This window comes from Coenobita brevimanus, chromosome 93 (genome assembly GCF_032717465.1).
Source record: "Coenobita brevimanus isolate Jiangsu-jjx chromosome 93, ASM3271746v2, whole genome shotgun sequence".
Lineage (NCBI taxonomy): Eukaryota > Metazoa > Arthropoda > Malacostraca > Decapoda > Coenobitidae > Coenobita > Coenobita brevimanus.
The window spans coordinates 55,543,013-55,568,209 of NC_137046.1; the positions used below are offsets into that span (position 1 = coordinate 55,543,013).

Below are 25,197 nucleotides of genomic sequence, written 5' to 3' on the forward strand. Positions count from 1 at the left end.
GTGAAGAGACTGTGATGATGCAATAATGAAAATGATTGTGAGATAATGAGACGAAATGTTGCTGAGGTAGTGAGGTGAAATGATGACATTACAGAGAAACTGTGATAAAATTATGGAAATGAGTTGAACTGTTGCTGAGATGGTGAGGTATAATGATGATGACATAGAAAAACTGGGATGAAATAATGGAAATGATAGTGCAATAGTGATGAAATATTACTGAGGTAGTGAGGTGAAGTAACGACACTGAAGACATGGTGGAGTGGTGAAAATGATGGTGAAGGAATGGTGAACCCTGAAGAAACGTGCCCAGTTTCACGCTTGAGAGAGAGAGACGTTAATGAGGTGATGGTCACATAGAAAGGGTGGAGGGTGGATGAAGAGAGAAAGGTTAGGTTAGTGGAGGGATAATTGACTCGAGGAGAGAAAAGAGATGAGTGGAGGTCGAGAAGGAGGGAGAAAGAAATGGGGAGGTGGAAGAAGGGAGGGAAGAAGAGAGGTGGAGAAGGAGAGGGGGGAGATTGATAAGAACAGGAGGAGGAAGGAAAGAGATGGAAGGACAATGAGTGGAAAAGATGAGAGTAGGAGAAAAAAAAGAGATGAAAGAAGGGGAAGGAAGAGGATGGGAAAGTTGTTTGGAAAAAGGAGGGAAGAGGATAGAGTGGAAGAAGAGAGGTTTAGGGTGAATGGAAGGACAAAAATGAAGGAGAGACGGAGGAACGTAGGAAAGCAAGGTTTGTAGGGATGAGGTAAAATCGACTGAACAGAGGAAGGAGAGTGAGCGAGGAAGTAAATAAGTTTGTGGAAAGGTAAGAGAGAGAGAGAGAGAGAGGAGTGAAGGAGGGAGGGTGATATTAGAGGATAGATAAAGGCAAGCGATGATAGAGAAAGATGGAACAAGAAAAGGTGATAGGAGGGAGGAGAGAAGGTGGAAGGAAAAAGAATGAAAAGAGGAAGGGTGAAAGGGAGGAAGGTTGAAGGAGAGAGAATAGACGGAAGAAAGTTGGAAGAAGGGAGAATGGAATATGTAGAATAGGAGGGGGGGGGGGAAATGAAGGGAGAGGAAGAAGGAGTGCTGGTGGATAAGTGGAAAAGAGGAGGGAGGGTGGAAGGTAGCTACGGTAATGTTGACGTGAGAAGCAGCAGGGACCTCCAGCGAACCGTAACTTTTACTCCACTCACCCTCCCCTCACCCCTCCGTCCATCCCTCCTATCTCTGCTCCCCCTTACCTCCCTCTGCCCTCCCCCCCCCCGTCTGTACTCCCCTCACCCTCACCCTCTCCCCTCCGGTCCCCTCCTCCCTCCATCCCCCTCACCCTCTATTCGCCCACACCTCTCTCCTTACCCTCTCCCCCCCACCCCCACCTCTCTCCCTTTCTTTTCTTCCCACTCCCTTCTATATCTCCCATCTCTCTCGGCTCCTTCTTTTCCCTGTTATACCCCTGCCCTAGGTCAAGAGAATCCCCTGCCTATTTCTACTCTCCGTCTCTGCTGTTACTTCCACCCTTATCTCCACTTACCTCTCGACTTCCCTTCTTCCCTCTCTCTCTCTCTCTCTCTCTCTCTCTCTCTCTCTCTCTCTCTCTCTCTACCACGCCCTATCTGTCTTTTCTCTCCCATTTTTTTCACCATTCCCTGTTCCTTAATTTTATCATTTCCATATTCCCATTTTGTCTGTCCTCCCCATTCCCCATCTCTCTCTCTCTCTCTCTCTCTCTCTCTCTCTCTCTACTTATCCCTCTGTTCCTTACTTACCTCTGTCTCTCGCTTCCTTACCTTCCTCCCTTTTCCTCCATCACTTCCCTCTCTCCCCCTCTTCCCCGACAAAGGAGAGTTATGCAGGATTCAATAGCTTTTGGAAGATACAACTCGGGAAAGCGGAGTGTTGACCTCAAGTAAATACGAGAGAGAGAGAGAGAGAGAGAGAGAGAGAGAGAGAGAGAATGGTAATGAATAGGAGGAGGAGGAGTGAGGGAGTGTAGCAAGAAACAGTGTACATACTAATAACTAGGACGGAAGCTTAGCAGTGTACGAAAAGTATAGAGAAGAAAAAGGACTTTTTCCAAAGCAATTTCTTTTCCTCAGTACACACACCATACTGTTATCTTGTGGATTACAAAAACCATCCCAGTATCGTCATACTCTGCATAGGTAACGTACAAAGGGATATTAGCCAACCTTATCCCAAAATAAGTCGCCAAGGATGAGGTGTTATGGGTTTGTGTGGAGAAATGAGATTAATGGGGTAGTGCAGTGAGGTTAGTGAGGGACAGGAGGAGGTTGGAAGGATGGGGTGATGAGTCTTACAAGATTGAGTTTAGGATGGAAAGATGAAATGAATATGATAAAAAACGTGCGATTAAAGAAGAATGGAAAGAAGCAGTAAGGATGGGAAGTTGAATCAAGTACGAATGAATCTACTGTAGTGTGGAGAGATAGGGAGAAGAATAGTGAATGGAGGTATTATAGTGAATCGAGGTATTATAGGTTATGGGGAGGAAAAACTGGTGAGAATGAGGATACTATGGGGAGATGGAGACGTGAGGCTGGGGAGAAGGGAGGTTACTCTGAAGAGATGGGGGAGTGGCGAAGTTCAGCGAGGATTCTTGGACGCAGAGCTGGAAGGAGGTTAACGCATGGGGAGGAGTGGGAGGGGGAGTAGGGAGAGGAGAGCGGTAGTGTGGGCGCCATGCAGTCTGTGTTGCGTGCTCACGGTGCTTGTGTGGGGGGGGAGGGGGGAGAAAGTGGGAGGGGGAGCGGGGGTGGGGAGAGAGGGAGGTTGGTGGAGGAGTGGGGTGGGGAGGAAGAGAAAGAAAGCTTGGGAATAAAATAGCCAGCTGCGTGGATTTTAACGAGATTAAAGAAGAATGATGTAAAACTTAGAGCGAGAGAGAGAGAGAGAGTGCAGGGTACCGTAAATGTTCCAAAGTGGAGTGGAAGCTAAGGCAAGAGCAAGGACGCAAAAGATAAATTATATAAGAAGTAAAATGGAAAGGTTTTAGGTGGCGGATCAGGAGAGAGAAATACCAAGAATGTGGTTGACAGAGAGGAAGTATTTACAATGGATCAAGAGGAGAAAAGAGCAATAAAAGAGGATGGAGGGATCAGGCGAAATGGGAGGTTGTTTGCGAGTTTGCACGGGGGGGTGGGGAAGGAGGGGAGGGGATTGGAGAAGTGGGGAGAGAGGAGCGGAGGGCTGTAGGGAGGAGGGAGCATAGGGGAGGAGGGGAGGGAGGGGGAAGGCGGGATTGGAAGGGACACTAGGGAGGGAGGGAGGGAGGGAAGAATGGTTCAGAGAGTGAGGGGGTGGGAGGGTGAGGGTGGGAGGGAAGTGAAAGACCAGCACTGGGAAAGAGTGATTCAGAGATGGGAAGAAGGGAATAGGGGAGAGAGGAGGAAAGGATCAGAGAGGTGGAGTGGAAAGGATAGGTTAGAGAAATGGTGTGGAGAGGGAACGACGAGAGGGGTAATGTGGAGAGGGAGGGGGTTGGAAGGGTGATGTGGAGAGATAATAATAATAATAATAATTTTATTTCCACCAACAGTGGGTATTGTTGTTACATAATATGTACACAAAGTATTTACAATACATGACTGAAGAATGACAGCCTAATTTTTATCTAAGACTGCAACCTTATTTGGGTAGGCTACATGTCCTGTAGCAGTATATATATATACAGTTTGTTGTTACTTATTTACCATTATTACATGTAACGATGTGTCTGCTCTGTTACCAATTTTAGAATCATCAGCAAATTTGGTTGTTTTACAAGTTAAATCCTCATCTGTATCATTCATGAATATTAAAAACAGAATACGACCCAGTACTGAGCCCTGTGGCACACCACATAGTAACTTCTTTCCAGTCCGAATCTTTACCATTTATTTTGACCCTCTGTTTACGTTCTTTAAGCCAATTATCGATCTACCCGATCACATTCCCTCTGAACCATGTGCATGCAATTTCTGAAGTAACCTTTTATGGGGAACTTTATCAAATGCTTTTTGAAAATCGAGATATACAGTGTTAACAGATCTGGTCTCATCATATATAATGAACATATCATAGAAGAAATCCAAGAGATTCGTAAGGCAAGAGCGATTATTTCGAAAACCATGCTGTGAATCTTTGATGAGATTAACTTATCGCTGAGATTCAGAATAGTTTCCAACAACTTGCACACCACTGAAGTTAAACCTATTGGTCGATAATTTTCTGGCTGCGATTTGTTGCCTTTTTTTTAATATCGGTGTTGCATTTGCTAGATTCCATTCACGAGGCACCTTACTGTTTCTTAGTGATTTATTGAAGGCTAAGGGAAGAAAGAAGATCCAGAGAAGGGATTTATTGAAGGGTAAGGGAAGGAAGGTCCAGAGAAGGGATTTATTGAAGGATAAGGGAAGGCAGAAGATCCAGAGAAGGGAGAGAGGGGGAAAAAAAAGGTGGAGAGATTGAGATTTAAAGGAAATAGAAGGACGACTCAGAGGGTGGAGGAAAGAGAGGAGGGAGAGGGGATTCGGAGAAGTAGAGGTAAAGAGGGAGTGAAAGAAATTATTCAGGAAAGGGGAGGGGAGATGATTCAGTAGGGTGGGGGAAGGAAGGGAGGGAGAGATGACTCGGAGGGATGGGGAGAGGAGGGGTAGGAGAGAGGATTTTGAGTGCTGGGGAGAGGAGGGAAGGGAGAAATTATTCAGAGTGGTAAGGGGACGGGGAGAAGAGGAAGTGACATGAAAGGATGGAAGAGTGATATCTCAGAGGGTATGAAATGGGGGAGGGGAGAGGCTAAAGTAAAGATCTGGAGGTCAGAGAGAGAGGGAGAAAGAGAGAAAGAATGGAAATAAAAGGAATGAGTTGAAGTATGGGATGATTGTGGGGGGGAGGGTCAACACAGAGGAGGGAGTGAGGGACTGAGGAGAGGAACAGGGAGTGGGAGACAAGGAAAGGGGGGCGGGATGGGTGGACTCAGAGTGGATAATGAGAGACTGAGAGAGAGGTGGATGACCGCTTGCCATCTCCTTGGATTTTGATTTGCCAACATCAAGGGCAAGTCACCCACGTCCAAACACTTGGAGAGAGAGAGAGAGAGAGAGAGAGAAATGTAGGCCTTGAGTGTGTTTGTGTGTATGTGTTGGTTAGGGTGTTTTGTGTCGATCCATTGGTGTGGTTGTAAATCTGTTTGTTTAATGTGTGTGTGTAATTCACCGGGTCGGTCAGGATCACTTGATGGTCGTGATCGTCAGCTTTTACCCTCCCGGAAGGGAGCTGAGAGCTCATATAGTCCGATCTAAGGGCAAGGCTGTGACCTTCACACACGCACACACACCCGTCCCCTTGCTCAAGGGGGACAGTAACCACCCACTTCGTCAGTGAAACTTTTCGCAACCTGAGCGAGGCGCGAACTCCCGTCCACCAGTTGGCAAGCGGGAACGTTACCACTGTACCAGCGTGTGTGTGTGTGTGTGTGTGTGTGTGTGTGTGTGTGTGTGTGTGTGTGTGTGTGCGAGAGAGAGAGAGAGAGTGAGAAGGGGATATAAGGTGATAATTATGCTGGGTACCTAAGTGAGATAAGGTGTATGTGTAGGCTTGTTACGGTGTAGGTGTTGGTGAGAATGTGTAGTTTGCTTGTAGTTGTAGGCGATCTTAGCTATTTGTGGGATGTTGATAATTTCATAAATAACTGACGGATCGATTTTGTAGTTTTTTCTCTTTGATAATTGATAGAGCTGTTTAATAGGTAGCCAGAATTAACATACACCTATGACTCAGTTTTAACTCAATAATGTCTTGTTGGATGGAATCGTATGCTAGAGTTGCCGCGACCTTGAGAGTTAACAGGCCTAAGTAGGTTGATAAAACTGTCTTAGTTTAGTCTGCCCTTATCGTTATCTTTTTTTGGTGATTGATAAGTCCTGGGAAACGTGGGAGTGGAAATATTTGCGCTATTATCAGAGAGATCAAATCGTTATCTCGAAATGGCGATTGATGAAGTACCGAGGGATGTGGAAGTGGAGATTTTGCGCTGTTATCAGAGAGCTTATCAGAGTTGTTCCTTTATCGTTAACATCTTCCCTGCGAGAGGTCCTTTTGGAGGCTGAATAAAATCACGTGACGGAAGCATGGAGAATGTCGAAAATTGTGTCAGTAGCGAGATCGGTTTATTTTATTGAAGGTATCATTGATGTGTGTGTGTGTGTGTGTGTGTGTGTGTGTGTGTGTGTGTGTGTGTGTGTGTATTTTAATCTCTCGAATGATGAACGTCCTTCTTGTGTTAACTGAAATCGCCTGTCAGAGGAGAAGACGGCGGCTGAAATGGTAGAGAGGTGGCCTGCGGTCCTAATGGACCCAGGTTCGAATCCCGGCTGGAGCAGCGAACAGTTTAAGGATTTTGAATTTCCTAGAAGCAGAAGACCCACCGACATGTCATAAAAATACCCCTACACCAGTCCTACAGTATATGAGGGAGGGTGGGTGGTGTTGCTTACTGTGTATGTGTGTGTGTGTGTCGGTGTTGTAGTTGTGTGTGTGTGTGTGTGTTTGCGGTGTGTGTGTGTGTGTGTGTGTGTGTGTGTGTGTGTGTGTGTGTCGGCGGTGCGTGTGCGTGTTTTGCGTTTGTGTGTACATGTCGGCGGTGTGTGCGCGGCAAAGTAACCAAGCCTTGAGATCACGCAGCGACCCTCACTACACTGACCTTGGAGGGTTGGGAAGGAATTTGTACTCCCTTGCCTCTCTTGCTTTGTCTTTGATAATATTGATGATAGACTACGTTCAGGTAGGCTAAGTTTGATCTGGTTAGGTGCGATCTACTTAAGTTTTGAGTTGATCTAGAGAGGTAAAGTTAGATTAAGGCAGATGTGATGAGATACGGAGAAGCTATGTTGGGTGTGGTTACATTTGTCTTGGCCTTTTTTTTTGGGGGGGGGGGAGAACTTAAACCATTGAACCCAGGGACGGACGATTTAGTTCCACTTAGGATAGACTTTTAGAATTGGAGGGGTTTGTTATAGGCCTCGGTAAACTCCGTCGGTATGTGAGGCCTTTCCTGAGCTGAATTAAATCGCATAAAATCACACCGTATAGCAGCACGAAGAGAGAGAGAGAGAGAGAGAGAGAGAGAGAGAGAGAGAGAGAGAGAGAGAGAGAGAGAGAGAGACGTCGTCCGGATTCGAGGGGTGAAGTTAGGTGTGGTCGGGTTGATAAGATTACGTTAGGTTTCGATGGATTAGGGTAGGTGTGGAGTTATCAGGTTTGGTTGGGTTGTATACAGTTGTTTGGTTGACTTGGATGATGTTACGTTTAATGAGGTAGGTAAAGTTAGGCGTGACTGAAGTATGTTGCCGTATATAGGGTTTGGTTTGATGTAGCTAGTAAGGTGATCTAAGAGAGGTTGGGTGTTGCGTTTGTGATAACAGTATGGAAGAAAGGGGTTGTGATAAAGGAAAGGGTTGGTGGTAATGGTGGTAAGGAAAGAAGGGAATTGTGATAATGACCATTGATACAGGGAAACGGGTGTCGCGGCAGAAGAGGGAAGTGATGGTTGGTATGATGGTGATTGCCATGAAAGGTGCGAGGAATGGTGAGTTGTGGTGACGGTCAGGAGTGGTTGGTGGCAGCAGTGGTGAGGAAAGGGCGTGTGGGAGTGGTATGAGGAAGGGAGTGGGAGAGTAATGAGTGTGGTAAGTTCCAGATCTGGTGTAACTGCTAAGGTTCTCAGACTTTTCCATCCAGTATGGTCTGTGGTTATCGCTCTAGTGTATCATCTGATAGTCTTGGGTCCAGGTCCTAGCTGGTATAAAAACAGGAAATGTGAGGGAAGAGAGTTTGTGATAAGGGTAGTGGGGATATGTTTTGTGATGATGAAGGGAGGAAAGTTTGTGTTAAGGATCTTCTGAATACGTTTGTGATGATGTAGGGAGAGGGTTTGCGATAAATGTAGTGGAAGTTTGATTGTGATGATGGAGGGGAGATGATCTGTGATGAGTAAAGGCAGGGGAGAATAACAATATTGTTTGATTATTGCAGTAAGGAGAGTTGTTTTATTTTGTTTTTATTTTTTTCGTGATGGGAGAGATTTTGTGATGAGCATAAGGAAAGGAGAGTAAACTAGAATATGTTTTGGGTGATGCTGTAGGGAGAGAGTTTGTAATGAATGTAATTAGGGGAGTGAGTGTACGTGGTGATGTGTAGAGGGATTGTGATGAGAATAGTGAGGCTAGAATGAGGATGTGTAGGTGATGGTGATGTGGGGGAAGGGTGTGTGATGAGAAAATTGAAGGGAGACTGGGATTCTGGTGGTGGTGGTGGTGGGAGTGAGAGGAATGTGATTGGGGATCAGACTGGATGAGGATCTTGACAGTTATGAGGAAGGAAAGAGAGGGGAAGTGTCAGGCTTTGTGGAGGGGGGAGGGACAGGTATTGTGTTTCTGGATGTTTGTTCGGGGAGAATTTGTGTGTGTGTGTGTGTGTGTGTGTGTGTGTGTGTGTGTGTGTGTGTGTGTGTGTGTGTGTGTGTGTTGGAAGAGTGTGTATGTAAGGGAAGAGAGTCATACTTTTGCGGTCGGAGAGGGGAGGATGTGTGATTGTACTGGGACTGACAGATGGGAATGGTTCTTGATTGTATGTAAGGGGAGGGCTTTGTGATTAAGTGAGGAAGAAAGTAGTGGTGTTTGGGAGGAGGACATTATTGTGCGTGTTTGGGAGGGGAGACTGATGCTTGGGTGTTTAGGGAGAAAAACTAGTGTGCTTGTGTGTAGGCGAGAAGCTGTTGATTTTTGTGGATGAGGTTAGAGAAAACAGTATTGACAGTGGGTAGGTGGGGAGGAAAAAAAAAAAATCGATCTGTTTTTGCATGGTAGAGGAAGTAACTTTATGCCTTTGCCCCAGTATGGAAGGGTGAAACTTCTGTGCGTGTGAGGTGAAGCACAGCGACGTGAGGGCAAACTTTGTGTGTGTGTGTGTGTGTGTGTGTGTGTGTGTGTGTGTTTAGAAAGGTCAGGGGAAACAAGAACTCATGCTTGTACGTGTATTGGTAAAGGGTAGGGAGAGGAAAAGCGAAGTAATGTTGTGCCTGTGTGTGTGTGTTGGTGGGTAGGTGGCGCAGTGACATGTGCTTGGTTCGGAGGTGTGTGGGGGTGGGGGAGGGAGTTCACCAGGTGCTCCTAATCTAGTCCTATCACGTGATCACGCCACCAAGAACTTTCTGCTTGGGACAGGACAGTATTAGACTCCACGCACTTGCCAGATTATGGTGGCGTGAGCGAGTTTTATTTCTCTAGACCTGTCTTTATCTCTTTTTGTAAGGATCTCTCTCTCTCTCTCTCTCTCTCTCTCTCTGAGTATTTCCTTCCTTTTTGACAATAATTTTGTCTTTGTGTGTGTGTGTGTGTGTGTGTGTTTCTGGGGACATTCCTAATGTGCTATTGCTGGCGTGGGCGACATTCTTTGTCAGTGATTCCCAAGAGTGATCCCTTTTTTTTTTTCACTCAGCTATTTAAAATATGTTGAAGTCTCTCAAGGAGCGAGTTTTCCCGTCTTTCTTTCACTTACGATTTTTGGACGCGAGGTGTGTCATTCCTCCAGACCTAACCGCATCTTGCCGCGCTCTCACACCACACCTCACAGAATCGCCCTCCCACACCACACTACTCCACACCAAAGGCATTAATTGAAGGGCCCTGAATCTCCCTCATTTTTATTTTTGCTTGTGTTAGCAGTGATTTTGTGTGTGTGTGTGTGTGTGTGTGTGTGTGTGTGTGTGTGTGTGTGTGTGTGTGTGTGTGTGTGTTATAGTTGGTTGCATACGTATGTTTCTTGCAGTGTGTTGATCCTAGATGTGTGTATGTTTGAGTAAGCCTGCGTGTGTGTGCTTGTTTATCATTGAGTGAAAGTGATGAATGTTAAAAGACCCCTAAAGCCCTTTAAAACATTTTCTTCTCAGATGTGGCTTTCTTTGTGCTGATTTTTTTTTGGTGATGTTTTGTGTGTGTGTGTGTGTGTGTGTGTGTGTGTGTGTGTGTGTGTGTGTGTGTGTGTGTGTGTGTGTGTGGTGCGTACGTGAGCGCCGGCAGGGACTCCCCGCCAGCAGGCAATGACAGAGATTGCTGCCCCTCTCACCCACCATTCCCTTCCTCTTCCCTTCCTCCCTTTTTCCCGTTTCCTTTCTCCTTCTCCGTCTCCTCTCCCTGACAGTTGCCCTTGCCCTCCGCTTTCCCTGTGTTCCTTGCCATCTCATCGCCCTTTGTACCCAGCCATCCCCTTAGTCTCGTCCTCTGCCCTTTCCTTTCTCCTTCCTTTCTTGTCGTTATTACTCATCCTGTGTCGCTTTTCCTTTCTCTTTCATATCCCGCCCTTTCCACCTCTTTGGCTTTCTCATTCCCCCCTCTTCGGCTTTCTCATTTCCCCACCCAGATTCACTTTGACCCTTGCCCTTTCTCCGTGCATTTCCATTATCATCAGTGACCTTTCTATTTCCTCTCTTATCTGCTGTGTTTCTTACCATTCCTTCTGGCCATACCTCCCCCCCCCCTCTCTCTCTCTATATATATATATATATATATATATATATATATATATATATATATATATACCGTATATAAAAGAGAGAGAGAGAGAGAGAGAGAGAGAGAGAGAGAGAGAGAGAGAGAGAGAATGCCTGCCTATCCCTCTGTTAATAGCTTTCTCATCGCTTCCTCATTTTCCTTTCATTCTCAGTAGTCCCTTCCTCCAGTTGCCTCACCTGTTTCCCCTCCATGCTCCCCTTCACCCCCTTTCTCCCCACCCCACACTCAGGCCTCGTGCTGCCGGATGCGTTCTCTCTCTCTCTCTCTCTCTCTCTCTCTCTCACACACACACACACACACACACACACACACACACACACACACACACACACACACACACACACACACACACACACACACACACACACACACACACACACACACACACACACACACACACACACACACACACACACACACACACACACACACACACACACACACACACACACACACACACACACACACACACACACACACACACACACACACACACACACACACACACACACACACACACACACACACACACACACACACACACACACACACACACACACACACACACACACACACACACACACACACACACACACACACACACACACACACACACACACACACACACACACACACACACACACACACACACACACACACACACACACACACACACACACACACACACACACACACACACACACACACACACACACACACACACACACACACACACACACACACACACACACACACACACACACACACACACACACACGTGGCCGGCTTCTTTCACATACAGCTTCATCACCTCTTTTAGTCACCCAGGTAGTGCCCATTCAACATAGTGCATTTATCTTGTTTATGTTCGCTGTTCATGGTGGTTTTGTTTCGCTTGTAATAACTGAGGCTAGAGGTAGGAGGCTCCATTGTACACTTAATGGTTTGGCTATCACTTGAGGGATTCACGTACAGTATCGCGCTCCAGTAGGATATATTATTTACCCACTTGTGGGCGTGAACTAAGAAGCCTATTATCAAAGTCCACTACATGGACTACTGCAGAGTAACACAGAAGTCCCAAACAGACCTCGCATGTTGACTTCTCGGACACAAACACCCACCGTCTCTGCTGTAATATTCTTGGGTTATTACATACTGACTGGTCTGATGATGTTAGCTGGAGTGTTTTACGAGTAGTGATTTATAAGTTGGATCTTGCAGAAAGACAGTGACGATTGTTTTCAGGAAATCAGGAAACTTCCATACCATAGTCAGGATTTCAACCCATATCGTTAAATACAGCATCAGCACCTTTTGTCATCAGTCGGTAACTGTGCACATGGAACGAGCTGTCTAACGGCGTGTGCAATGGGAAGAGGCGCCTCCAATGCCGCTGCAACCTCATCTAGTATCTCAAGAGCATTGGAGGTGTTTCGCTTCATTACATCACCCGGCTTCGAGCCATTCCCAGTCACGCGGTCGAGAAGAGTATGGACTGTACACACGTTATTACATAATCAAATTTCCAGGCAATTGATTTAATAAAGGGGCTGGGACGGGGAGGGATTGGGGTCTTTAGCAAATTCTATCCCATGATGCAACACACCAACTTCTTTTATGAATTTGGACAAAATTTCCTAATACAAGAAACGTTATTGCACACGAAAATGTATTTTTTCTGCTATGGGGTCATCATGCATTCTACAACAGTCACAAGTATATATTCTGAATACTGGTGGAGATAGCGCTTCAAATTTTGTTATACCTTTATATAAAATAGTGGATAATTATGTAAAAAGTAGGGCGATATATCAGACTGCGGACCAGCATACCAATCCCTCCTTACTCAGCTTTCACTTTGTACGCTTGTCCATTAGCTCCATAATGTTGGCTACACATTTCCACTATAATGTAAGATTGCTGTTGCACCTAATATATATATACTTTTAGTTATTCTCACGTTCCCCCTCTATGTGCGGGTGTATATGCTGGCATGTTTGTGTTGTATAATGAACTTGCTAGCTATCCTGTCATCAGTCGGTTAATTCACCTCTGAATGCTTCTTGTAAAGACAATTTAGTGTGTGGGTATAATGCTTGTATATGATTGACGCCGTGAAATCAAAACACGTTCGTTTGTAGATATATTGTCGAAAAGGATGGCAGTATTGTGTTAGATAAGATGTGGCTGGACAGGTGTTTGACAGTTGTGGGTGGTTAGATAAAGTGCAAGAGTATATAAGGAAGGGTGATGTTTCGTTGAAGGAGGAGTCACTATTGAGTTGTGACTCAAACTCCTTGAAGTCCTTTTTGTCAAAACTACCTCTTCTAGGATGCGACGTTAGGTACTAGAAAAAAAATGGGATAAAAGTTATTTTAGAAGTCTCGGTAATATTGTACAAATGTTGGCAATATTTTTAGATCCATGATGCTAAGGTGTTGACATTTTTATAGAACTGCAGCGTGATTGACAGTATCATGGAGTGCCGAAAATGTGTTGGCGTAACGTTCGTGTAGTAAAATCTAGGAATGCCAAAGTGTAAGCAAGCCCCTTCCTGTATCCCACGTTATTGAATGTAATTAGCAGTGGGACAGAAAGGAAGATCAGATATATGCCATCATCATTATATTGAGTGTGAAGGCGTAAACAAATCCCCTTTCATCATCTCACATTCCAAAGTGTTGTCATCACGATACATTAAGGAAGATCACGCATATTTTGTCATCACTATTATGCCTCAAAAACTGTCGTCAAAAATTGGGGGCTTAACCACACCTTCAGTGATTCGGTGGTAATGCGAGCTTAAATGTTGCTTAAGGATATTAACAGTATTGTGGTGGGATGGATGTAATATTTGAAACACTGGCAGTATTGCAGGTGGAGTTGTGTCGGTAATGCTGCAGCGGGATAGATGTAATATTTGAGGTGTTGGTAATATTGTAGGGTGGCACTGTGTTGGCAGCGTTAGGATGGTGGGAATACGTTTAACATCTGAAATGTTGGCAGTTTGCAGTGTAGAGGTGTGTTTGGAGTAGTGTGCAGCCGAGTGTCGGTGTTATTTTGGGGATGTTGGCAATGTAGCAGTGGTAGGCTAGCAACAAAGGTCGTCGTGTGGTTCTCTCTCTCTCTCTCTCTCTCTCTCTCTCTCTCTCTCTCTCTCTCTCTCTCTCTCTCTCTCTCTCTCTCTCTCTCTCTCTCTCTCTCACACACACACACACACACACACACACACACACACACACACACACACACACACACACACGTGGGAAGGTAGCTATTTTCGCCCCAGCAGATGTTGAGGTGCACTGACTTCAGGAGATAGGTATGATAAGGGAGCGTAGAGAAGGTGAAGTGGAGGTGCAGTAGACTTATTAATATCTACATAAGTCATCCCCGCCTACGGCACGCTGTTCCTTTGTTTAGTGGAGAAGTGGTGGTTTTAGGTAGGTGGAGAGAGGTGGTTTTAGGATGACTTTTGGTGGCGGGGGTGGTTCTTCTTTAGTTTCAGTGGAGATGATTGGTTTTACGTTTGGTGGAGAGAAGTGGTTTTTGTTTGGTGGAGACGGATGATTTATGGTTGGTTTTGGTGGAGATGGGCGATTTTAAGTTGATTTTGTTGGAGAAAGGTGACTTTTTGGTGGAGATGGGTGGTTTTAAGTTGCTTCGTTGGAGAAAGGTGACATTCTGGTAGAAGTGGGTTGTTTTAGGTTGGTTTTTGTGGAAAGGAGAGTGTTTCTGTTAGTGCTGAAGATTGTGTGGTGGGCAGTGAACATAAGAACATAAGAAGAGAGGATAACTGCAGTAGGCCGGTTGGCCCATGCTAGGCAGCTCCTAGAAGAGTATTTATTTTTTATTATTAGTAGTATTTTGGAGGGAGGTGTTTTTTTTTTCTTTTTGTTTTTGAGATGGGTGATCTTAGGTTGGTTTTGGTGGAGGGGTGGTTGTTTTAGTTTCGGTGGAGATTGGTGGTTGTCTGTTTGGTGGAGGTGGCGTGTCTTTTACACTGTTTTGGAGGAGTGGTTGGTTCTCGGCTGCATTGATTAAAATGGAAGGTTATATGAATTTGTTGAAATGGTCCCCTTTTGTTTGGACGAAAGAATTTTGTGTGTGTGTGTGTGTGTGTGTGTGTGTGTGTGTGTGTGTGTGTGTGTGTGTGCATAATAGAGATTGCTGTTTTTCAGAATGTTTGGTGAGGATTGATTTTTTTTTTTTTTATGAATGTTGTTTCTCTATTTGGTGAACATTTTTTTTTTCTCTCTCTCTCAATATGTGAAGGTGAATAGTTTTCTCTTTATTTTGTAAACATAGCTAGATTATCTCTAATTATTTGGCTACAAAACTTTCCCTCAGCTAAATAAAGTCGTCCACCGATACCCAGAATAAAATACCTAAGTGAGTCTAGATCACTGAAAGGGCTGATGAAAGATGTGGGAATATAGAACAGACGAAGTGTTATAGGAAACAGCGGAATTTGAAGGGATTGGTATTAGGTCAGCAGGTTGAGTCCATAACGCTATATCACCCTAATGGAATAATAACATAACTGCGAATAGGTAACTTTTCCCGAAATTAGAGGTAGTTTTGCCCTTCTGTAGCAGTATTTATTGATAGATTCTCTTATACTGGTTGTAAGTTTAGCATTGATATAGATACTGATACTTAAAGGTTCGGTATAGATACGTAGGCCTGTTGATGTGTTTTGCCAGGAATATGAATTTACCGATACTGTATGAAGCTTGCAGGATGTTTCTGTGCTGAGTCTAAACTGGATTGGCATTCATCATCAGTCAGTCGTCATCGTCATCATCATCATCGTCATCATCTTCATCATCATTTCCCGTCATTACAAATAGGCTGTGCATGATCCAGAGAAGGGAAACCTAAACACATGCCGTAAGTATCGCTGTTACATGAGTGTACTTAGTGGGATGTGTCATGCATCAATTCTCTAATTATTCAAGTCTTGAAAATTCTGCGTTCCACCCCAGACACGAAGTCATGCACACTAACGTTACTACAATCTGTGAACTATGCCGGCCACTGCCAAGCTCCCTCGTCATTCATCGCTCTTCTTTTGCATCTTCTTCCACCGTAGCCCACTTTCCTGTTTTACGTGTTTACTTGCCCTGCTAATCTGAACTTTTGGCCTTCTGCGCTTCATCCTATCTTTAAACTCATTATCACACAAAAATGTCCAAGTCGGGCCGAAACTATTGCCCCTTCCCAATATACACCTTTTCCAAAATATGTAGGTATAATCAATTTATTTGAACTATTCATGGCATTATGATATCACACAGTAAAATCTCCAGTCACCTCTTGCGGATGCTAGGTGTTGGGTGTAAGGCATAATCGTTACCCTGAGTCCAGTATCGTCTGACAGTAATATAAAAGAATCCAACGTGAAACCGACCTCAGTTGATGCGAGGTGTAGGTGTAGTTGTGTTCACTTTCATATTGTTACGCATATGCCGATCTAACGAGGAGTCACTCTGTTCAGTCTTCATGATCTGTCGCTTTTATTGTAGTTGTCTTACATATCATGTATTGTATGCTTTGCTGTATTTTGTCCCTCTCTGCATAATTGTCCATGTTCTCTGTGCTTCCATAGTTATACCTGATCTTCATTTCATCTAGACACATCACTGGGTATTCTGTTGATAGACCCCGGTATGTGCTTTCCGTTTTCTACTTGTACGTCTTTTTCTTTTTTTATGTCTGGATTATACTCACCTCATTTTATACTAGGAAATATGGTTTGGATGATTATGATGATGGCGGCGATATCCTGCGTGTTTCTTCTGCAATTTTTTTGTTTTATCATAGATTTTGTATGTAGTTTCTTCTTCCCTATATCATTTGTTCTGTATATTTATCGTTCACCTCCATTTCTCTTTTGAATTTCATTTCTTTGTGCTTACTGCATTCTTTCCTTCTGGTTTTGCACTTGTTTCTCTCTCTCTCTCTCTCTCTCTCTCTCTCTCTCTCTCTCTCTCTCTCTCACTTTGTGTGTGTGTGTGTGTGTGTGTGTGTGTTTCAGTTTTTCATTTTTTATACCAGCTTTTTTCTTCCCTTCTCGCTGGTTTGTATTTTGTTTATCTTGTATACTCTCCCAGTCTTCACTCCGTTTTCTCTTATTTCATTGTCTAAACTATTTTCCCTTTCCCCTCCTTTTTCTTTCTTTCTTTCTTTTGACGTCATGTTATCCTTTGTATTGTTCAAGCTCACACTTTCTGTTATCATCTCCTTTGATTGTGTCTGCTATTTTTCATCCTCCACATTTGCAGTTTGTTCTGTCCTTTACAATTCTTCAAACCTTCATCTTGGTTGTTATTCTTTCTCGGTGCCAGCGGGTTCCTCCCGTGTTTTACTTTTTATTTTACAGTATTATTCCTTAGCCTTCAGCGTGCAGTCTGTTTCTTTCTCCGCACCACCTGTTGTACCATGGCCTTCCCACCGCCCTCGCTCTCCCCATACCCAGGTGCGCCCCGGGTCAGGAAAAGAAACTTGGAAGTTACGTTGCGGTTTGCGTCAGAGCCTCTGACTGCGTGACCAAACCCAACTCTACCGCTACGAGGCGATCCGCACGTCCCGCCGAGCTCGCAGGGATTCCTCCCCCGCCTCCTCCTTCCACCTAGATCGAGGCACGGGGAGAGGCATTCTTGAGACCCGCTATTTATTCTTCTTGCTGCTGCCGGTGTGGGTAGTGGCGGTGCTCCTGGAGTGTCGCGCGGGTGGTACAGTTTGTTGTTGGAGTCGAAAGATGGGCAGTGTAGTGTTGTGATGGATGTTCGGAGTGTGTTTAGGGTCTGATGGCCTCCTTCGTGCTCAATTTAGCCTTTTTTTTTTTTTTTTTTTTTTAAAGATCGTACACGTAGACCTGGAGCCACAAAGTGGGATGCAGACTCAATTTTTTTTAACGATTTTTGAAGTACTTGACGATGATCTAACTTATTTAGCCTTCCTATATGGTTGCTGACTGCATTCTGTGGTTTGGGATGCAGGCTAACCATAAGTATTGACCACAGGAGTTCCATAAATAACCTTAAAAAATTAGGGGTTTGTACTCTTTTGCGATTTAAAATTTAAGCATACGACCTTTAATCACACCGTCCCACTTCCCTCCAGAGTGTTTCACTTAGTTCAGGGAACTGCTAGAGTGCAATGGTTTAACTACTACAGTGAGGAAAGATGGCCATATTTCTTTCCATATACATTGAACGCGAAGTTGGTTGAAGGATACTTCATGAACCCATAGCTTCACTTTGTTTATAAAAAAAAATGGCTGTAAATTGGTTGGCTAGTATTGAGGTATTGTGTGAGCATGGGCAGGTGAGCGATGGCTGTGAGGGGTTGGCTGGGCGATGAGGCAGTCTTCACATCTGCCGCCACCCAGGCACTTTCCCCTGGACGTATGTCAGGGTCACGTGACCACCATAGGCGTGTATATTTAACTGGTCATGTTGCCGCCCCGCGCCCCGGGTTCAGTCGTGGCTGTGCTTGTGGGGGAGGCGGGAGTGTGGTGGTGAGGCGGTGGTGGTGCTGCTACTGTCAAACTCACATACACCTGTTTTAATGGGTAGGGATAGGCCATTGAGTCGCTCATACACACATTGTTTATGTATGAAATTGCCCGTTTATATATATATATATATATATATATATATATATATATATATATATATATATATATATATAAACCACACGTAAAATATGTTTTATTCGTGCAGTTAGAAGCTATATGCCAAAAAGTTGCTCCAAAATCGTATAAGAAGAAGCACAGTGCTGATTGCGGTCATTTTAGAGAGCCAAGATAAAGGACCGAACCTGGCACTCAACAGCAACAGAAAACGTGAGCATGTCAATTGATAAGGTTAACTAGATATTTTGTGGTGAGTACGGAATAACGTAATGTAGATAGCACACAAAGACTGAACGCTTTGGAGGTGCAAGTCCCCAAGTATCCACCAGAGCAATGTATGTAAAACAGATCATGAAAGAAGTGAATGTCTTTGCGTGCCCTTGCCCTCTGTACATGAGGCTGACTGTGTTTACATCTGCATTATAATCGGTGTTAGATGGTGTTTGTGGGTAGGCTAAGACGGTCTTAAATACCAGTCCAAATTGACAACAACAAAAAATCAAATGCCTACTACTAATAAAACACCTCTATTTGTTTTTACCATAACCCCTTGAAACCGGAGATGTCACTGCTGAGCTGTATTTAAGTTTGGGCAGTTAGCCAGGGAAAAATATAAAAGACGTTCCCGGACTGAATAGGTTAATTTTTATGAAGACAGGAATAGTTTACCCTTAATTTCTTCTCTAGTTGAAGAGATCAGTAATAATAATTATTATTATTGTTATTACAGTTTTCTTTTATTATACATCTATTGCATCCTGAACCAGACGAAAAATTAGCAGCATATTCATGTAGCTTACTAGTAGAAGTATTATTATTATTATTATTATTATTATTATTATTATTACAATACAGGAAGTACACAAAACGAAGTGTACCATATATGTATTACAAAATGTGGTACAACTGTTTTTTGAGGAACCTTCCACGAGGTACAGTGGATGAGTAACAAGTTCAGTCATGCGGGGGCGGTGGCCTTGGTGCCAGGTGCGACTCTTCTGCTCCTGAATTTCGTCCATATACAGAGTCACTAACCACACCTACACATATAATCCCATCATGCACAAGACACTGCTAGTAGGCAGTTTTAGTCCAGTTAATACCGAACAATTTTATTTAGCTAAGATTGAGACCTTTCTGTTTAAATGAGTGCGTCCTTGGAACCTGAGACTGTGTACATAGTACGTATCAAAGTTATTCAAACAACCTTTTCTGAATACTTTATTCGTCAGCATGTATATGGTAACTCACCTTAATGAATAGGAGGAAATAGAATAACAAGTTCAAAACAGCTGCAGATACACCCGATTACTGGAGGAAAAAAAAAAAAATGGGAAGATGATGGTACTAAGTGCTGTGTGTTTTGTTTCCTTAGCTGCTTTAGTATATCATCATCATCATCATCATCCGCCTTCCCTTCGTATTGATGAGTCCCGAAGTGAAACTGGAATCAGCATTAACCCTTTCCTTTTGAGGAACTATCTCTGTTAATCTTGCCACCACTGGACGATTTTATTCAGCTTAGGAGAGCAGTTAGGTAAAGATGTGACTTAGTGAGAGGTACTGTATATTTAACACCTTGAAAAGTATATCCCCATCCCATCTGGTTGGAAGAGTTAAATAAGCACATGGTTGCCGGTTTAGCCCAAAAATGAATAAATGAATACATAATAAAGTAATGAACTTGTCTTATATGGTAATTAAGCCACCAAGAAAGCACGGCGTTTGTTAGTAAAAATATTAAGCAGAGAAGGAAGCAGTATCTCTCCTTGTGTAATGCCACTGGTTGATTTAAAGCCGATAGATAAGGAGTTAGGGTTATCTCATTAGACAATAAATTTCTTCCTAGTTTACCAGTACACCAGCAGTTATAGACATTCAATACTAGCCTTTTAACCTTTTCGTTTCCAGTGTGTATGTGTGTGTGTGTGTGTGTGTGTGTGTGTGTGTGTGTGTGTGTGTGTGTGTGTGTGTGTGTGTATTTGCTGCCACTAGACGATTTCATTCAGTTTAAGGGAGACGTGTTGCTGCGAGAGAGTTAATGAAGGCTTATTGTAGCTCCTGCAGTTCGGAAGTCACACCTCAGTTGAATGGAATGGTCTGGTGGTAAAAAGAATATACTACAAAAGTCGTCGTAGTGAAAGGATTAATGCAATATGAAAAAAATAAATCAGGAATTGGCTATCAGATCCATCATTAGCCTTAAGGTGAATAAAGATGGACTGGGGATCATTTCTTGATACACTGGTCCATAATGTGTTGATCTTTCTAGACATCTCTGTACTGCATCCTGTCTTATAGCTGAATCGATACATGACTACATTTGGACCTCGTGTAGTATGACGGTTTCAGTGATCTTTGACAGCATTTGTATTCTTGCTTTGGTCCACACAGTTTTTAGGGATCGTTAACATGATTAAGACAACATTTACCTGGTTAGGAATATATTGGTTGGAGACATGCATTCAGCAATATACCGAACCAGAATGTTAAGCTGGGTGGTGTACGAGTATATTATAGGCTCCTGAGTGAAGCCTTTCAATTCCAAAAACTTTGCTTTTGGAAAGACCATTTAGAATGTCCCCTCGTTTCAGCATAGCAAATGCTTCTGCTGTTATGTAGGGCAGCATTACGTAGATTTCTTCCTAAAGTATTTTCACTGATCTCATCCCACGAATACCGGTACTTTAAACGCCTGCCCAATTCCAACCTACGTAGTGGTAATATCCTTTCCTACTACTTGATATACAAGCAATGGGAGACTGTTTTGTATTTGGGTTCATGGCCATTATCGTTTTTCAAGAGTTATAAAAGATATCCCCATTTGCTAGTTTAACAGCCAGCGACTCTATATTCCAATTGATGTTTATGCCCTGTGCACCACCTGAGGGTAAGGTTTTAGCGTGGCACAGTAGTAGGTTTGCTTGCAGCTTGGCCACTTCCACAACTGTAATACTGCGTCGTGGTTGCAAGAAATTCGATTACCGTAGCCTTAGTTATAAAGTTGTCGGGTCTTTCTCTGTTTACTATTCAAGTCACCCTCTGATCACAACACTTGGCCTTCAGCTAAAAACAAACGGGTTTGGGACCTTCGCCAGTTCAGAACAACACTTGGTAGTGCAACACATTCTTATTCTCAGCAGCTGTCCATCAACGTGGACTGTCATGTAAGCGACACTCCAGATAGGCCTCTTTTGCTGTACAGGGTCGCATTCTTTTCTCTGTTCACTTTAACTTGGCCAGAAATTGCCATCTCTCCTCCTAGAGTGCGGAACTGAAACAAAAGATTGACTCTAGAATAGGCGTATGGTGTCACTCACGAAGAAGTGCTGTGTAAACTATGTGGAGTTGCAGTATTTTTATTTTACCAGTAAGTCACGGGAGATACCCCACGATAGGACGAAAATCTCCGCCAAGTTAAGATGAACGAACTATAGTACCCTTTCCTTATCGAATTATCGTCCATTATACACCTTGATATTCTTTTGTCTCGCATCAAAATAATTTGCCTAAGTAACGTAGAGTACAAGTGAATAAGTAAGTGTACTGTAAAGAAAAAGAAAATGAGAAAGATGGGCTGGGAAATCTGTGCCCGCCAAGATAAGACGCATAGTTAGCATCCTGCCCACACCCAACATCCCGGAACCCGTTGCCATCTTATCTTTGTTACCCAAGGCCTCCCCTCATGCATACACCTATGCTCCTCATTCTCTAACCTGACCTAAAATTGTCATCTCTTCATCTTGCATTCACCTTTTGCTGCAGTGACCAAAAAATGTCATCTCTCCATCTTGCATACTGATTTTACTCACACCTGGTCTAAAATTGTCGTCTCTCCATATTGCATCAGTAAATTAACACAAAACTCTGATACTAGGCAAGAAGTGATATGAAAAGCGTGTATAGCTGTAGCATTGTGTTTTTCTGCCCCTCAGCTGCATGAAATGTGCTCTAAAAAGACGAAAATCTGGGCCAGGCAAAAAAAAAAAAAAAAAAAAAAATGGTAGTTACTGCACTGTTCTGGTACTGGACCTTTGTCTTATTGGTTGAGATTTCGTGTTACTTCATCCTCAGCGATATATTTTGCCATTACAAGTTAATATCTTCTACAATATAAATAAAAATTACCGGTATGTCAGTGTTGAAATTATATACAAGTAGCCTATATAACCTAGAAGAGAATTTTTAAAGTGTAATATAAGGTAAAAATCGGCAAGGGAGATACGTTATGAAGTCACAAGTGCCAGAGAGAAACATATCTGAGATGAGTACATGCCAGGTGTTTGGTTCTGAGAGAAACATATCTGAGATCAGTACATGCCAGGTGTTTGGTCAGAACCGCACAACTTACTTGGAGCGAGTCATTTTTTTTTTACTTTTCGTCAGTACGTGTCTTTCATTCTTTCTTTTAACACATTCAGTCCGACGACATACTTTTGATGTATTTATTTATTTATTTATTTTAGTTTTTCTACCTCGGGGCAAATTGGTCAAGTTTTGGGGGAGACCAGTTTAAATGATAGGGTTTGAAAAAGTCCGTTGACTCTTTTATATACAGGTTGTTTGTCCTAAGGTGAATAAAATCGTCAGAAGGCAGCAAGAATGAAATGCAATAGCTTACCCTGACAGTCAAATTCCACATGTATCTCCCTACCCCTCACAAGTCCCATATATATCTCCCTACCCTCCGTAAGTCCCACATATATCTCCCTACCCCTCATAAGTCCCACATTATCGTATCTCCCTACCTCTCATAAGTCCCACATACATCTTCCTATCCAGTTGTGGTGATGAGAGGTTCAGGAGAGCGTGCGAGGATGTCTGTTATTATCATTCACTTCGCATAATATCTTGTTAATTGGTTTGAACTGATATCATACCAGATGGACGGATACAACACTGCAGGATTATCTTCAAGTCTTGTGTACTGAGATGCACTACTCATGAGGTTATGCTAAGGATGTGTGTGTGTGTGTGTGTGTGTGTGTGTGTGTGTGTGTGTGTGTGTGTGTGTGTGTGTGTGTTTTGGGGGGTACTGTTGATCTTATGTGTTTAGGGGATGAACTGGCGTGTGTGTGTGTGGTTAGGAATTGTTGTCCTTGTGTACTTACGGGGGGAATTGTGTGTGTGTGTGTGTGTGTGTGTGTGTGTGTGCGTGCGTGTGTAGTGGGGAAATGTTTTCCTTGTGTGCTTAGGGGGAGAACTGGTGTGCAGAAGATATCGATGTCCCACCTACACTTGCAGAAACTGTTCAGGCCATCCGATCTGTAAAAAATAACAGAAGCTGTTTTCCTAATGGCATACCATCTGTCCTTGTGTACTTACGGGGGGAATTGTGTGTGTGTGTGTGTGTGTGTGTGTGTGTGTGTGTGTGTGTGTGTGTGTGTGCGTGTGTAGTGGAGAAATGTTTTCCTTGTGTGCTTAGGGGGAGAACTGGTGTGCAGAAGATATCGATGTCCCACCTACACTTGCAGAAACTGTTCAGGCCATCCGATCTGTAAAAAATAACAGAAGCTGTTTTCCTAATGGCATACCATCTGAACTAATCAAAGAGGGTGGCCAGTTACTTTAACAGTGCTTCCATAATCTCATACTGACTCTCTGGAACTAAGAATGAATTCCATCTGAATGGCTTACTGCTGATGTTGTAACCATCTACATGAAGAAAGAGGACCGCTCAGATTATGACAACAGCAGAGGCTTCTCTGCCTTTGTGAATGCTGGCAAAGTAATAGCCATGATAATGTTATTCAGACTGACAAAACATCTGACTGAGTCAACACTTCCTGAAACTCAGCGTTAATTTCGGAAGGAAGAAAGTACCTGTGGTATGATCTTTGTTGCCCGACAGATACAAGAGAAATGCCAACGAGCAGAACCGTGATGTATACAGTATATTGCATTCACCGATTTTACAGAAGCATTTGACACTCAACAGAAAACTTTTATGCAATGCGTTTTCCAAATTTGGAGTTCCAGACAAATTTCTTACACCCTGAAGAGCCTGCATGACATGAATGCTTGTTTGTCCATAGGTGGAAGCAAATCTGAGCCCTTCAGTGTGGACGTGGACGTAAAGCAAGGATGTGTCCTGGCTCCTGTCATTTTCAACATCCCTCTCATTACAGTCCTCCTTTTAAGTCACGAACAAATGAACCCTGATGATTGACTAAAAATCCAGTTCCGTCTAGACAGTAAAATAAATCTCAGACGTCTTGAAGCACAAAAACTGAAATGGCTCATTTCCTGGCGCTGCAATACGCTGATGACTGTGCTGTCCTTGCACATACCCCAGAAGCCCTACAACAGAGCCTTACCATCATTTCCAACATATACCATGCATTGGGGCTCTGAATAAATGTCAGGAAAAGATAAACAGTATATCAGAGAAACAACCCAGCAGAACCTCCCGAATTTCGGATAAATGACGAAAATTTAAAACAGGTGGATAACTTTACCTACTTTGGAAGTGTCCGCACAAAAACATGACATTGATGCAGAAGTCCTCGCACGAATCAACCACGCCTCGGCCATTTTTGGATCTCAGATCCAGAGTCTTTGAAAACACCAACTTGGGAATCGAGACGAAGGTATCAGTTTATACAGCTGTCTGCCACTCCACCCTCTTACTCAGTGTTGAATCCTGGACTGCTTACCAGCACCCCATCAAATAGCTTGAATCGTTTCACATATGACGCATACAGCCCATCCTATAGGACTCATACGAGAGGATGAAGTTCCTCACTCACAAATTCTCCAGAGGGCAAAGTCAACCAGCATAGAAACCATGCTGGCTGAAAAACAGCTGAGATAGGTCTGATATGTGTTTCACATGCCTGAGCGCCTCCTTCCCCGCCAGGTTCTGCATGGCCAACTCCTTGCAGCACGCTGCAACCCAGGGGACAGAAAAGATATGAAACTTATAAGGACAACCCTGAAGAAATGCAACATAATATAAAAATATCTTGAAACCAATGCTTTTACCAGAGTTCTCC

General features: G+C 43.5%; 1 protein-coding gene across 4 annotated transcripts in view; it reads left to right on the forward strand.

Moving 5' to 3' along the window:
- The window catches only part of BNIP3 (BCL2 interacting protein 3), a 125,140-nt gene that overhangs the window by 2,275 nt on the left and 97,668 nt on the right, over positions 1-25,197 (forward strand). For 2 of the 4 annotated variants that reach the window (XM_080282451.1, XM_080282450.1), the window contains exon 1: positions 18,062-18,139. The exons of 1 other annotated variant lie outside the window; for it this stretch is intronic. The gene's annotated coding sequence lies outside the window, so the exon portion shown is untranslated. Of the gene's footprint in view, positions 1-18,061; positions 18,140-25,197 lie in introns of those variants that run through there. One more of the 4 variants, XM_080282453.1, reaches the window with a different exon arrangement.